At 40.2% G+C, this 16,317-nt stretch overlaps 1 protein-coding gene across 1 annotated transcript in view; it reads left to right on the top strand.

Annotated features, from left to right (window-relative positions):
* The window catches only part of CD109 (CD109 molecule), a 136,567-nt gene that overhangs the window by 40,993 nt on the left and 79,257 nt on the right, over positions 1 to 16,317 (top strand). The gene's annotated exons all lie outside the window — the stretch shown is intronic.

Here is a 16,317-nt window from a genome sequence, read left to right on the forward strand (position 1 = left end):
TTATGTGATATAAATTGGTCATTTAGTATATAACATGTAAACCTTTATATTTTTCTATATTTATGTGACATATAAACATATAAGATATAATCAATTTTTTCTGTATCTAAAGGGGAAGATATGTAATATAAAGTGCATGAAATTGTAGCTTATTCTAAGCATTGTTGCTGAGCCTTGAGTAGGTGGGACTCGTGTGTGAATTGACCTGTATGAATGAGAACAGTGCTGGAGGCACAATGGACTCTCAATATTTGCTTCATGGCCACCCTGCATCTTTATGGGTGTTTGTATGATGTGTTTACCAATATTATTCTTTTTAAGGTAGCAGAAGCTCTACCGAATGTATGATGTGGTTTTAAAGAACATTTGAGGCAATATTATGAAAGGGGCTCATACTTTTAGAGAACAATGTAATGCATAACCATTAAAGTCATGGACAATTTTCAGTGAGGTCTTTGCTTATTTCCTACTTATAACAGCATAATAATAACCACTGTTATAAATGGAAGCCTAGAGCAGGATGTGATGAGTTCTAGGGGAAGTGGAATTCTTTATATCTGAGCTTGTAGAGAAAGTGGAAAGAGTAGGCATTTGTGAAACTTAGAAAATAGGGAAAAATTTGTGTGGGAGTAGGGAAAATGGAAGAGAACCTTATGCGTCTGGGGATTTGGGAGAAGTTGATGTTACTGGAGCATGTGGAGAATGATGGCGGTGTAGATTAGGAAGCACGTTGTGAGTTTAAAGTAGTTTGAATATTATTTTCAGTTCCCACTTAAATTCTTAAGAATCACTTTTTTTGGTCCATCCATCCATCCATCCATCCATCCACCCATCCATCGATCCTTCTATCCACCCACCCACCCACCAACCCAGTATGTGTTAAGGACTTTATGGCTGTGATGAATACAAAGAAGGTAAACACATGGCCTCCATTTTCAAAGGTCATTGTCATGGTGACATGAACAATATGATAAAAATTAAATGACATAAGGGGGACAGACAAACACAAGGCAGTGCAATAGCAGAGGAATTGTAAGGTGTTCAGTCCAGCTTGGTGATAAAGAGGGTTTATTGTTAGCACAAGCACCGATGTTTTGGGGCCAGCTGCTCCTTCTGTCTCCCATGGTCTGCTCTGTTCTCCTTTCACTCTTCTGCCAACCTTTGAGGTGTTCTTCAGTTCTTCTGATTCCATTAGCTTAGCTAAATAACCATCATGCCCAGAGTCTTTAAAGCAAGCCTCTGCACAGGTGGCTGGCAGCCTGTGGGTGGGCCGCCCTGGGTCAAGGTGTCCATTGTTGGTCCATTCAGATGCCGCCTCTGCACAATGACCAGCAAGAGCAGTTTTAGCTGGATAACAGGCGCTGAGGGATTAATTTGTTCATTGAATGGTGGACAGAATAAGTACCAGAAGAGAGGGGGATAGAATAGCAGAGGGAGACTTTGCAGAAGATGTGAGATTATACTTTGAAAGATTTATAGGATTTATCATGTTGTGGTTTGTGGACTTGGCTTGTCATATTGCTTTTATAGAAAAAAATGCTCTTAAGGAAATTTAGGTGCTTAAAAAATGAAAAGCATTTGCAAGATCTGGCCCTTGCCCAACTTTTCAGTCTTGTAAAGTGCCGCCCTTCCTCTTGAACTCTATGCTTTAGACATCTTATGTCCCTTAAGTTTCTTAGACTCACCAATCTGTCTCATTCTAGAGCCTTTCATCATGCTGTTCCCTCTGCTGAGAATGTTTTTTCTTCCTTATTCTCGCTACTTGCTTTTAACCTGCAGGCGTTCTCTAAAGTGGCCTGGCTGTTCCAGACATTCCCATAGTACTGTGTGCTTCCCTTAATTCATTCATCTCACTCTTAATTAGTGGCCCATGATAGACAGTAGCCTTTGTAAAGCTGGTGACCTTCTGGTCTTGCTCACCTCTCTATTCCTGGGACCAAGTTCAGTGCTTTTGCATGTAAGTAGAAAGCAGTATTTTCTTAAAACGAATGTGTGAAAACTATATAACAATAATTTGCCTTGAACCAAATGCAATTTTCCCTTTTGTATATTCTATAAAGCATCTTTATCTTTTTGAAGACAAGTATACTGATCAGGTACTCGTCATTCGAGGTATGTTAATTTGAGGCATTCAGCTAAGAAAAAATAAGCCCCTTAAAAAAAAGAGCCCTTTTAGAACCACCAGGGGTCAGTATAACCAAGGAAATGTTATGAGAAGCAACTGTGGCCTTGGTCTCTGGCTTTTGTTTTTCTTTGACTACTGCGCAGCATTAAAGGACTGTATATTTCTTGTTATTAAACCCCTTTTCTTTTAGTAGTGAATAATAACATAGAGGAAATGTATTTATTATTTAAATAGCCCACCATTAGAGACTATATTTTTACTTTTCGGTGGCAGTCACCATTCTTAATATAAAACTCAGGGAAGGAAAATATTTATTTTCAAGAAAGTATTGGCTGGGCATGGTGGCTCACACCTGTAATCCCAGCACTTTGGGAAGCCGAGGCGGGCGGATCACGAGGTCAGGAGATCGAGACCATCTTGGCTAATACAGTGAAACCCCGTCTCTACTAAAAATACGAAAAATTAGCCGGGCGTGGTGGTGGGCGCCTGTAGTCCCAGCTACCCGGGAGGCTGAGGCAGGAGAATGGCGTGAACCTGGGAGGCGGAGCTTGCAGTGAGCCAAGATCACACCACCGCTCTCCAGCCTGGGCGACAGAATGATACTCTGGCTAAAAAAAAAAGGAAGTATTTTTTAAATTTTTTAATTTGTAAGAGACAGGGTTGTCATCTGTCACCCAGGCTAGAGTGAAGTGGCACAATCATAGTTCACTGCAGCCTCGAACTCCTGGGCTCAAGTGATCCTCCTGCCTCAGCGTCCTGAGTAGCAGGGACTACAGGTATGTGCCACTACACCTGCCTAATTAAAAAAAATTTTTTTCCTTTTCATAGAGACAGGGTCTTGTTATGTTGCCCAGGCTGATCTTGAGCTCCTGGACTCAAGCAATCCTTCTGCCTTGGCCTCACAAAGTGCTGGGATAACATGTGTGAGCCATCATACACAGCCTTCGGGAGAGTTTTGAAATTCCATTTTGTCTGTAGAAAAAATATGGAATGATGTGAGTATTCCCACTGATGGACAATCTCTTTAAGAATTACCGGAGTTATCAGAGCTTTGATTTGTAATGACTATACAGGTAATCAGAAAGTGGTATTCTTCAGTTACCCTTTGTCCTAGGTCAGGAAAAGGATCCTTTAAGTAAAACATACTTGACGGCTCCTTGGCATTTCTCCACTTGTATTAATAACATGTTTGTTTGTAGAGTAAGAGTGAATAAGTCCTTTATGATACCATGTTAACCTTTCTGGATTAATCTAAATTGTTTGCCCTTCAAGTATTGTATTGCTTTTCACCTTCAAGGTTTTTTATGATCGTAATGGTGAGTAATTATTTTGGTCTAGTATGATTTCTAGTTTTCTTCTTTTTCTTTCTTTCTTTTTTTTTTTTTCGAGACAGAGTCTCGCTCTTTTGCCCAGGCCGTGGTGTGATCTCGGCTCACTGAAACCTCCACATCCCAGGTTCAAGCGATTCTCCTGCCTCAGCCTTCTGAGTAGCTGGGATTGCAGGCATGCACCACCATGCCCAGCTAATTTTTGTATTTTTAGTAGAGACGGTTTCATCATGTTGGCCAGGGTGGTCTCGAACTCTAGACCTCAAGTGATCCACCCTACTCGGCCTCTCAAAGTGCTGGGATTACAGGCATGAGCCGCTGTGCCTGGCCAAGAAAGGAAACAAATGTTTTGGGGGTTAGTTAAGTGATTTGCCCAATGTCCCACAACTTCACAAACTAGGATTAGAACCCAGGCCTTTTGACACCAAATCCAAGGTTCTCTCTACCCTGCCACCTTGGTTTTCCATCTTATGTTTTATCTCTTTCATTGCTCAGCATATGATGGTGGGACATCATAAGTTCTCAATATATACATAGACTTTTTTTTTATTTTTACAATGCTAGTTTAATCAAATTGCAAAGAAACTCTTGATGATTATAATTTTTAAGACCTCTTAAAATCAGTAAAGTTTAGTAAGAGCCCTGGCTCTTTTTGTGCTACTTATACGTGTGCTTAATTGACATACATATTCTAGTGTGAATAGTTCTTTGCTACTTTGGGGATTGTACTTCTTCTCTTGAGAATATGACCAAGTCTTCTACCTCTGCCATACTTTGATTGCCCTGCTCTTTTTCATCATTTCTTTGTCTAGAGCACCAAGCCCTCCCCTCAGAGGGCAGAGGTATATTTTAGCTGTAACATCTTTTCATAGAAGTGTGTTTTATAGGGCCGTTATACTTTAGGTACATTATAAGTTGAGTGTGGGAATATGTTCTGATTTAATAATTGACTTGAAAATACACCTTAGGAAGATAATGTGTTTTAAAAGTTAGACATTCCTTGTATTTTCATTTCTTTGCAATATAGTTCTCTAGGTACCTTATCTCTAGGTATGTTATCTCTTGATTGGTGTTGACAGTTTTCTCAAATAATTGCACATGGTTTTTTTGTTTTGTTTTGTTTTTTGAGAAAGAGTCTCACTCTGTTGACCAGTCTGGAGTGCAGTGTGCAATCTCAGCTCATTGCAACCTCCACCTCCCAGGTTCAAGTGATTTTCCTGCCTCGGCCTCCTGAGTAGCTGGGATTACAGGTGTGCGCCATCATGTTCAGCTAATTTTTGTATTTTTAGTAGAGATGGGGTTTCACCATGTTGGTCAGGCTGGGCTCGAACTCCTGACCTCAGGTGATTCACTTGCCTTGGGTTTCCAAAGTGCTAGGATTACAGGCATGAGCCACTGTGCCTGGCCTGCAAATGGTTTTTCCCTCCATTTTTTATTTTCTGTAGTAAAATACACATAACATAAAATTTGCCATTGTAACCATTTTTAAGTGTGCAGTTCAGTGGTATTAAGTACATTAATATTGTTGTGCATTCATCACCACCAACCATCTCCGTAACTCTTTTCATCTTGCAAAACTGAAAATCTACACCTATTAAACAATAACTCTCCATTCCCTCCCACCCCCCAGCCCCTGGCAGCCACTGTACGTTCTATCTCTGTGGTGTTGATTAGTCTTATATCAGCAGAATCATACAGAATCTCTTTTTGAGACTGGCTTTTTTCTCTTAGCATAATGTTATTATGGCTCACCCATGTTGTAGCATATATCAGAATTTTCTCTCTTTTAAAGGCTGAATAATATTCCATTGTGTGAATATACCACATTTGGTTGCGAATGTTTTTGCATCTATGATTAAAAAATTATATTCGAGGTTATTAGAAGGTGATTTTAGGGGTTCTTTAAAAGAAAGGCTAATGTTGGTGTCTGAGAACCAGGCTTCTGGGAGCCAGGAGGCATCTGGCCAGAGCAGTGCAGCCTGCAGCCCAGAGCTCCAGGTCTTTGTGTGACCCACGCACTGGTGCTCATGTTCCTCCAAGAGCCCGAAAGAAGAGCCTGAGTCACTGAGAGATTCCTGGTCATTTGATGACGGCAGCCCTGTGCTGTCTTTCCTCATTGTCAGATGGAAGTCTTTTCTTCTTTCTAGAGTGGCTTAGGCATTTGAGTTTACCATAATGGCCACCTGAGGCTGCAGCTGGTTCTGAAACATCAGTGTGCCACAGAATCAATGGACTGGGAGCTTGTTTAAAGATGCATAGTCCAGGTCCCACCCCCAGATCACAATTTACTAATTTTGGCATGGGACCTAGGAGTTTGAATTTTAAATAAGCACTCAAGGAAATTCTACTAGTTTTTTGAACCACATTTTGAGAAGTGCTCATAAATGACTGCAGCTAGGCATCTTTAGAATCCATCTTTTCCATTGAGAGGCAGTGTTGGGCAGTGTTGGGCAGTCAACAAGGTATGGAACTGGGGACAGGCCATCTGATTTATTCTTTGAATTCCTCAGCAGTGCTACTTTCTGCTATTTACTTTACCTTTTTAGATAATCAGCTCAGTAGAGCTCCCCAGCACCTTAGACATACTAAGTCAGAATTTCTGGGACAATGTATATCCTTTACAACAGCTTCTCTGATGCTTCAGATGCACAGCCAGCTTGGGAACCACTGAACTCGATAATCTTATAGTCTTTTCTATCTGTCACTAACTACAATTTCGTAACCGTTGTCTCAATCTTAAGCCATTGTTAGAGGTGGGGAACAAGAAATAGCAAGCAGAAAACTCAACAGGGTTAAGGCTTGAAGTCACTCTTCTGGAGCCCTGTATAATGAAACGGGTTATCAAATTATTATATAACTCAGAAGCAATCTGCATTGAGTTATTTCTTTGCTTCTAACAGTTATATCTAGTTTCTCTTGAGTTACTTGTTTTTTCTAGATTAGGTGAGGGTTGCCAACACCTTACTGCTTTTTATAACCTTTCAGGATATTCCTTATTTTTTCTGGACTTGTTGTCCAGCCTCTGCCTGGTTCAGCTTGCTGCTTCTGTTAAGTATCTCTGGAGCCGTTTTTCTTTGGCAAAAGAGCACATCTTTGTTTGGACAGTTCTTGTCCCTAAAGCACTCTACCAGGAGCATCTGCTTAACCCGCCTGGCTTGTGACGACAACTTAACAGAAAGCATGGAGCAAAACTTTGACAGGTCAGAAAACAGTGGCATTCTCTCTGAAATGTGGTTGTGGCTTCCAAAATACTTTCACTAGTCTTTGCTTATAAGAAGAATGCTTTTTTTTTGGGAAGGATCTCAAACTCTTACTTCCTTGTTCAGTGAGAAAGGGAGGGAGGAGATGGTTTTAGAATATTGATTTCTTAGAGCATCATCTGGCAGAGCTCAGCACTTTCTCCTCCATTCTTCCAAAGGCCCCGATAAACACCTCTAGAATAGCATTTATTAATCAGTGTAGTGTTATTTTCGTTTTTTAAAAATTGTGGTAAGATATATGTGTAAAATTTACCATTTTAACAATTTAAAAGTTAAGTAGCATCAGGTGCATTCACATTGTGGTGCAACCATCTGCCACCATCCATCTCCAGAACCTATTATTATCTTCAGATATTTAAAAAATGTCTGCCTCATTTCTTAAACTGTGAACTCCTTGAAGACAGGAATTCTATTTTATTAATTTTCATATTTATTCTGTCTAATATAATATCTGACCTGTTATGGGAACTCATTCATGCTTGTGGGATGAAAGAATGAGTGAATAGAGCTTCTTCTAGATGATTGCTGTTATTATCCTTTGTGATGTTCTTTGACTTCTAGTCTCATTCTGCTATATCATCTTGCAACTTAGTAGAAATATCTTTGTATATTTTCATTTTGAGAATATATATGGTTGCTGTATTTGATGAACCTGTGAGCTAATGGAAAACAGGACTTTTGGATTAATGCCCTGGACTTTCTCATTTTGAAAATTAAAAAAAATCTCAGGCAAGAGCTGAATATTCTAGTTTGTTATAAAGTCTAAAATAGACTTATAATTTTGGTGCCATATTATTCTTGTGTCTTTATTCAGCCATTTGATCTGCTAGTGCCAGTCCTTTGGCAGTGTGCATTTTAATTTCTAGGCCCCATATGCACATTTTCATGAGGAGTTCTTTGTTTTGTTCTTTCTCTACAGAAGCCACCCTAGGAGGACCCCTCCTTTCAAATGTGTCTTCTGTACCCCTCTCTGAAGAGACATGTTTTTGGCATCAGTTAGAAAACTTTGGGGCCAGACTTTAGGATGTTGTGTTCATCAGTGAAATGGAGGGTCTGAGCATGTAGCATCATCAGTACATAGCATAGGGACTCAGTGCTATAGATGATCTTAGAGGTTGCCTAGATCCATCTCCCCACTTTATGGAGGAAGAATCTGAGATAAGTGACGTGACCTGGTTAGGCTCACACAGTGTGTTGTGGGAGGGTCAGGACTAGCAACTAGTTTACTCATACTTTCAGTTCTGTAAAATTAAATTATTTAATATGTGCATCAATTGCTGTTTTATTTATTTATTTATTTTTGAGACAGAGTCTTGCTCTGTCACCCAGGCTGGAGTGCAGTGGTGCCGTCTCAGCTTACTGCAACTTCTGCCTCCCAGGTTCAAGTGATTCTCCTGCCTTAGCCTCCTGAGTAGCTGGGATTTACAGGCATGTGCCACCATGGGCCTGGCTAATTTTTGTATTTTTAGTAGAGACAGGGTTTCACCATGTTGGCCAGGCTGGTCTTGAACTCTTGACCTCAGGTGATCTGCCCGCCCTGGCCTCCCAAAGTGCTGGGATTACAGGCATGAGTCATCATGCCTGGCCAGCAATTGCTGTTTTAATATGGCCTCCTTTTAAGGTTGAATTTAGATGTCAACAGGGCTTGCTGTATGCATTGGTGGAGAAGATACCTACTTCTTTTATATGACTTGTGGATGCCACGGGATCACCTTGTTTGCACGTTGGATTGTTCCCAACGTGTCCCAGATTCTGACCACAGCAGCCATGTGTTTAGATTGAAGATTTGAGTCCAGCATGTACGTTACTTGGTTCATCTATTTAATATCCATTAATATACTATTAAGGATTAGGCTGCTGTCACCTCACAGCCTCTATAACCTTGGTCATATGAGGCTTACAAAGATTAATTTTTTGTTGTTTGTTTTTGAGACAGAGTCTCGCTCTGTCACCCAGGCTGGAGTGCAGTGGCACAGTCTTGGCTTACTGCAACCTCCGCCTCCCAGGTTCAAGCGATTCACCTGCCTCAGCCTCCCGAGTAACTGGGATTACAGGCACCCACCACCACACCTGGCTAAATTTTTGTATTTTTAGTAGAGACAAGGTTTCACCACATTGGCCAGGCTGGTCTTGAACTTCTGACCTCAAGTGATCCGCCTGCCTCTGCCTTCCAAAGGGCTGGGATTATAGGCATAAGCCACCGTGCTCAGCCAAGAAGATTAATTTTTAAAATAACTGTTTACCTTTAGGTAGATTCACAGAAAGTTGCAAAGATAGCACAAAGTGGCCCTATATTATCTTAATGCAGTGCACCCAGTGGCTATATCTTATGTTATTATAGTACAATATAAAAAGCAAGAATTTGACGTTTGTGTGGTATGTGTGTATGGTTCTGTATGATGCTTTATTTTCAGTGGCATAGAGGGAGTTTTGGAAAATGATAACTCACTGGGCTCTGACCAGTGGTGGCAGCCCTGGATTGAGGGGGAAGGGGGCACTGAAATGAGTACCAAGTCCCTGGGTGGAGTGAGGAAAGGGAGAAAGAGCAAGAAATGGAGTTATTTTCCCTCAAGAGTAACTTTCCTATTCAGTACAAACCTGTAGCTATGCTGCTGCTTTTGCTCCCTTGCTTGAGATAGGTGCCCAAGAAAGGTGGTCATGTTACATGTCTTTAAAAACCATAGTTCCTTCTACTTTGAGTAGGAACAGAGAGGGTTAAATGGGTGGTTTTTGTTTATTGTTTGTTTTTAAAGGGAATATGTTTCTAGTTAGTACTTTTTTTTTTTTCAACACCAAGGAAACAAGTTTGTCCCTTGTACTGCATAATGTATTTGTACTGCAGATGGTAACACTGTTTTAGGAGTATGAATGTGCTTGTGATACCTGGATACCTGGCCACTATTCTGCTAACTGGAGGCTTGTATGGTCTATGTCTTGGTCATTGGTTAGATCCATTATTCCCAAGTCCTGTCACTATGAGTGACTGTCAGGTATAGACCAGCTTCAGTTCTTCAGGTGTTTAGTTCCAGCCTTGATAAGAACCAGAATATTTGTAATCCTTTCTAATGAGAGAAGGGATCCAGGAACAAAACTGTCCCCTGGGGAGGTTCTGATTCCTCCCTCCTCACACTCAGTAGATTATCTTCCTTTCCACTTCACAGAGAACACAGTCATCAGATGGGAATTTCTTTTACTTTTTCTGCCAGATTTGCATGTGTTGCCTGTGCCCATCTCATGCTTATTCTCTTCTTTTTAGAGGAAAGGTCCTATTCTTCACATCTAAGACCAATATCCTGATTTCTGCCTTGGCTTCTTTCTTCCTCTACTTTGTCAGAAAACCTGCAGTGTTGACAGTCTCTTTCTTCTCAGTCTTCAAACTGGATCTCTTTCTGTCTTAGATCTTTTTATAAAATCTAATATGTTTAATTCTTTCTCATTGAAAAAACAAAAAATATAGAGAAGTACTGTACTTTAACTCTACTTCCTCTTCAGTGACTTCACATTCCCATTCTAGCCAGTCTTCTAAAAAAAAATGTCTGAGCTCTCTGCCTCCATTTTCCCAACTCACTCCAGTTTGACTGAGATTTCTTTCTACTTGTTTGGATTCTTCTTCTTGGTCACTTTTGTCATTTACTCTCTATTACATATTGGCACATTGCAAGTTTGGTTTTAAGTTTCTTTCATTTCTCACTCTAGGGAAGTTCACCCGAAGACATGGTTTCAGTTTCCATCTATACACCAATGACTCTCAAATTGGCCTCTCTGAGAGAACCTATACCTCTGAATTCTAGACCTTTAAAACTATCTACCTTTAAAACTATCAACATCTGTATTTGGATGTTTCAAAGCACCCCAAACTCTTCATGTCCAGTATCATTCTTAACAATCTTTCCCCACCACACCTGGCTCTTCTGCAGCATTTCCTACCTTATTTAATTCTCTATCCATTTGGCTGTGCAGGCTGGTAACCTTAGAGCTCTTGACACTCATGCTGCCTGACCACCCATATTCAGGCCTTCACCAATTCCCACAGCCTTTTCCCTGAAATAAATATATTTCTTTCTTTCTTTTTTTTTTTTCCTACCCTGAGACAGAGTCTTGCTCTGTCACCCAGGCAATCTCAGCTCACTGCAACCTCCACCTCCCGAGTTCAAGTGATCTTCCTGCCTCCATCTCCCGAGTAGCTGGGAGTACAGGCATGTGCCACCATGCCCGGCTAATTTTTGTATTTTTTGTAGAGATGGGGTTTCACCATGTTGCCCAGGCTGGTCTCTAACTCCTTAGCTCAAGCGATCTGCCTGCCTCAACCTTAAATGTATTTCAAATCCACCTACTTCTCTATTTCCACCTCTCCCTCCTTTGTCCAAGCCACTATTATATTGTTCCTAGATATTACAGTGTCTCTTAATCTCTCTGCATTTGGTTTTTTTCCCCTTTGCAACCAATTCTCTACACAGCAGTAAAAATAATCTCAACATTAGCTGGATCATGTTATTCCCCAGCTTAAAACTGTCCAAAGACTTTCCACTGGCCTCAGAACAAAATTCAGATGTTTTACCATGGCCTACACAGAGTCTTACCTGATCTGACTCTGTTTTTCCCATCTCATCTCCAGATTTCATAACTCTCTGTAAATGTTAATTCACAGCTTTTATCATAATTTGTAATATATACTCACATATGTGATTATTTGATAAATATCCTTCTTTCCACTAGATCAGAAGGTCCATGCGGGGTTGTATTCCCATTACACCTGCCACTCAGGCGCAATGAATATCTCTTGAAGGAATGGATGAATGAATGCATTTGTTGTGTTTGGGCCTCAGCCCTGGTAATTCTGATTCAGTAGCTCTGGGGTAGGAACTGGACACCTCTATTTATTAAACCCACCACAGCTGATTCTGATGCTGAGTTTGGGTTGAACCCCATAGAGAAATATGTTGCAACTACAGTTTAGACCACAGGTGTTTAGACTCTAAACAGGAAAGGGAAGGAAAGGATGATGTAAATGTTAATAAACATTTTCTCTCATTTTGCAAACCCTATTGACTCTGTCATTCCTCTAAGTAGGTCAGTGTACATCAGCTGACACTTTTACAGGATGATATTTCCATTGTGATTTCTTTTTTATTTTTAAGCTCTCCCAATTTTATGGTAAAAATAAAAGAGGGGAAAATAGGGTATTACATGATTGCTGTTATGTAGGCAATAGGTTTAGGCATAGTCAGGTTAGTAGGGATCGGAATAAAGCTAAAAATATGAAGCTTTTGTGTTGTATGCGAGGGTGGGAAGAAACGCCAGTCAGTACACATCTAAAGGTGATAAGACACAGACCTGGCTTTCAAGGAGCTTACAATCAGAAAAGCTTCGTGTAACAAATGCAAAGAGCATTAGATTAGGAGTCCTAAGACCTGGGTGCTGTGCTCTAGTCAAGTGATGGTGGGCATGGCATTTCAGCTGTGGGTCTCCGTTTCCTCAGCTGTAAAATAAGGGGTTTGGATCAAGGGATTTTTAAGGATCTTCACAGCTTTACAAGTCGAAGATAGGGCTGGAGGGGACTGTAGGACTGGGATGGGAAGTGGTGGGCTCTGAGCTGGCTGACAGGGCTGTGGGGCTGGGAGCAGGCACTGGCTGGCATGGAGGGCTTGTAGAGAGTAGTAGTTGAAGAGAAAGGTGGGGAAGTTTGTGGGCCGAGCTGTGGAGGATATTGGCTATCAGGCTGAAGTTTTGTATTTCATTTTGTAGACAGCAGGCAGCTCTAAAAACTTCTGTGTATTTTACTTTGAATTTCAATCAGTGATGCAAATTTCAATATAGGACTTCTGAGGACAAAGGAAACAAAATGTGTGTGAATGGGTCTCTCAAATTATAAAAGTTATAGGATCATACCTTCATAATTTTCTTCTGGTTATAAAAGTAATGCATGAGTAAGGTAAAAACATCCAAACATGATAGTGTAGAAAGTATGACACCCTTATGGTAAACTTCCAAACAAACAAAAATCATCAGTATGTGTTGTCTTCTTATTGCTTTAGTAGAAAGTTTCTATGTAAAAGTATGACATGATTAAAGTTGTATTTTAGGAAGATCACTTTAGTGGCAGCATGTAGGGTGATTAGAGGGAGAGAAACTAAAGTCCAGGAGACTACCAGGGGGTTAGTATTATTGTTTAACAAATATACGAATACCTTCAATGTTAGCTTATAATCGAATACCTTCAGTGTTAGTAAGTTCAAAGGTAATGGGCGACTGTGGTAAGAGAGCAGAAAAAATTAAAGAGGAATGGATGAATTCAAGAGACACTTAAAGGCAGAATGATTAGGATTAGTGACTGGATTTCGATTGGAGCAGAGAAGAAAGAGGAGCAAAAGGTACCTGGGAATTTCAAGTTGGGTCTTTGGGAGAATCACCCATATCAGTTCTAGGGAAGTTAGGGATGGAAGCTCAGTTTGGGTGAGTGGTATGAGCTAGATGTATTTGGACTGAGCCATCAGAAATCACATTTAGGAGCAAAGCAGAGAAGCCATCCAAAGCAATAGAGAAAGAACAGCCAGTTTTGGGAAGAGAAAAGCAAGCAAGTTCAGGCATAGAGCAGAGGGTGAGAGATTCAGAGAGAGTGGCTTTCCAGGTGCTGCAGAGGCCTCAAAGGGAGTGAGGCCTGAGAAAGGTGACAGGCGGTTAGAGGAAAGCAACCTGGCATACTGAGCATCTTCTGGGGTCAGTGAAATGGGAGAGGCAGAATCCAGATTTCAAGAGCAATAAAGCGCATAAATAGCTATACATAACATAGCTATGTAATGTAGGCTAATGTATATAATAGTCTACAACTTCTGTTCCTAAGAAGGAGAGAATTAATATGATTATCTGGTGGAGGCAGCAGCAATATAATTTCATTTATGTTATGGTATTCCTATTCTTACTTAACATATTCATGCCCAGTTATTTATGTGTAACTGTGAGGTTGAACATTTATTACTTGACAGGTGAAATAAAAAAGCACATTATTTTTGTGCCATTTTGTCCTGTTCTTTGGGACGAATTCTTCCGTACTCCTTGGATAAAATGTAGGGAAAAATCTCATCATTTTTATGGTTACTCTTTGGTAACAAAAGGTCCTGTCATGTTCGGTTACTTTCATATACACGAACAGTCTACATTCAGTAATTAATATGTCCAGTCTAATAAAATAAAATGCTCCCTTCTCCAGCTCGGGTCTTCTTTGGTCTGGATGCCTGCCTCCAACTCACTAGGCTGCCTTTGACTCCTCCAGACTGAATTGGGTGGAGAAAAGAGAAGTGAGGGGTAACAAAATTCTCATCTGATGTATAAGGATGGGTCATGTGAACTTGCTAATATTTGTCCTGCAAAAATGTCAATTTAATATGGTTCAATGTAATACTGTTGTCATCTGCATGAGACCTGTCTGGGCTAAGATGGCATTTAAAACTACATTTTTCCTTTTTTAGAACTCCCTTCTGTATTCCTAGGAGGACCCTTAAGATTGTGGGGAGGTCTTTCATCCAAAGTACCCTGGATGCTTTTGAATCTGTCTCCTCCAAATGGCAGCTCATAACTCCATCTTTAGCTCCTGGGCATCTAGATCACACACCTCAGCTTCCCTCTTCTGAGGGCTTGCCTTATTCCTACTAAGGCTGTTTTGATCAGGATAGAAAACAGTCCCATGCTGACTTGCTCTTTTGGCATATCTAGTTGAGGGAAAATGCTCATGCTTTCTCTGATCCTCAACATTCAGGAGATGCAGACCACTCCTAGCATAGCACACTCTTAGCTCCACTGCCAGCACAAGTATTATACCCTTTAGAGTTTTCAGGTGTGTCAACAGCCTGCTCACTGACAGCTTGAGGATGCTCCCAGGGACACATACCTAGTTGTCTGCATTGTCTATGGAAGCCCGTTGCCCTAGGCTTGAAATGAGGGCCAAGCAACTCTACCTGATGCCCCAGGGTGGGGTGAGTGCCACTCCTAGCTCATCGAAAGCTCTCTCCTGAAATTCCCTTCTAGTTTTATTTTTATCTTGACCTTTCCACCTTGGTGATGGGTTAAGAGTTACAAAACCAGGTTTTGGAAACCTCCTTTACAAGTCCTGCATCCTTCACCTGTGGAAGGTGGACATAGTTGACATCTATTGTCTTGGGGGCCAAACGCAAAACTGAGTCTGAAATAGTTCCCTTTTAACCTCCCGTTATGTGCAGATTTAACAAATTCAGTGCCTTTCTTAAAGTAAAAGGTACATCCAGACACTGGAGAGTAGTGCTAAAACAAACTATTAGGGAATTGAAATGACCATAAAAGAACATAATGAACAAACAGAAATAATCCAACCAGCACCTTAGTTTTGATTCTGGCATTGCTTTTTACTCCAGAAGCAAGAGTTGAAAGAGACTGACCTGCATTTTAAAATATATTTTTTAATGGTCACGTAATATGCTATATTTCTTCAAATCTGTTAAAAATAGAAACTCAAGAGTTGGATGGCATCATGGTTAGGGAAGAAAAATTCTGTAACTGGAATAGATGGTTGTAGTAATTCACATGTCTCAATTTGTATTCTAGTCATAACATACTTCTTAAAAGGGTGGTAAAAATAATGTGTTTTCTCTTTCCCACTTCATTTGTCTAATTTCTGTAACATACACCCTCACAATGAATTATTGACTCAGGGACAAGAGGTAGAGAAATTACAGAGGTTGCTAAGAATACCTGCTGACTCTTATTTTCTACTTCTGCTTTAGAAGTTGTTTAGAAAATCTAATCAAGGCAGTCTTACATCCAGTAGAAACACAGAGTTTCTACTGGATGTGCTTTGGAGCAGGTTTTTAAGAGAGAGCTTTCCCCATGGAAGAGTGACCATATTGGGGAAAGAAGAGCTCAGGAGACATGAGTTATGCTTCTCTTGCCTGGGGAGATGTTTGCTTAAAAGACATGCTGCCCAAGTATTTAAGCCTTCAGGTTAGGGTCTTTTTTCCAGTTGTTGGCAGAGTGAATGAGCATGAACTGTATTTGATGAACTACAGTTAACACAAATACTCATTTTGAAGCAGATAAAATTATTTTGAAAGTGAAGGAAAATTGTTTCATAAGAGAAACTTGTACTTCCTACGAAAAGACTGTGTTTTTTTGCTCCATGTTTTTAGTAAAGTTTAGTCAAATTTAGTTTAGTTCACCTAGAACGAACACAGAACAATTTGGAAATACATTTTATTCCTTTTTTTAAACTAGAGGTTAGCAAACCCTGGCAGAAAAACCAAATGTAGCCTGACACCTGTTTTTGTGAATAAAGATTTATTGGAACATAGTCGTGCTCGTTTGTTTACAAATTGTGTCTGGCTACATTTGCATTGCAACAGCATTGTTAAGTAGTTGGGACAGAGACCATATGGCCTGCAAAGCCTAAAATATTTACTATCCCACTCTTTACAGGAAAAGTTTGCAGATCCCTGTTCTAGATTAATGAAAGTACTCAGTATCAGTGTTTTTGTGGTTATATATGGCATAAATGGCTATTAATTCTCTGAATTGTTATTAATTTTAAATATTTCAGTATCTTTTGTACTTGATTATATATCTCATTAAAATAACTGAA

The sequence above is a fragment of the Pan paniscus genome, chromosome 5, assembly GCF_029289425.2.
Source record: "Pan paniscus chromosome 5, NHGRI_mPanPan1-v2.0_pri, whole genome shotgun sequence".
NCBI lineage: Eukaryota > Metazoa > Chordata > Mammalia > Primates > Hominidae > Pan > Pan paniscus.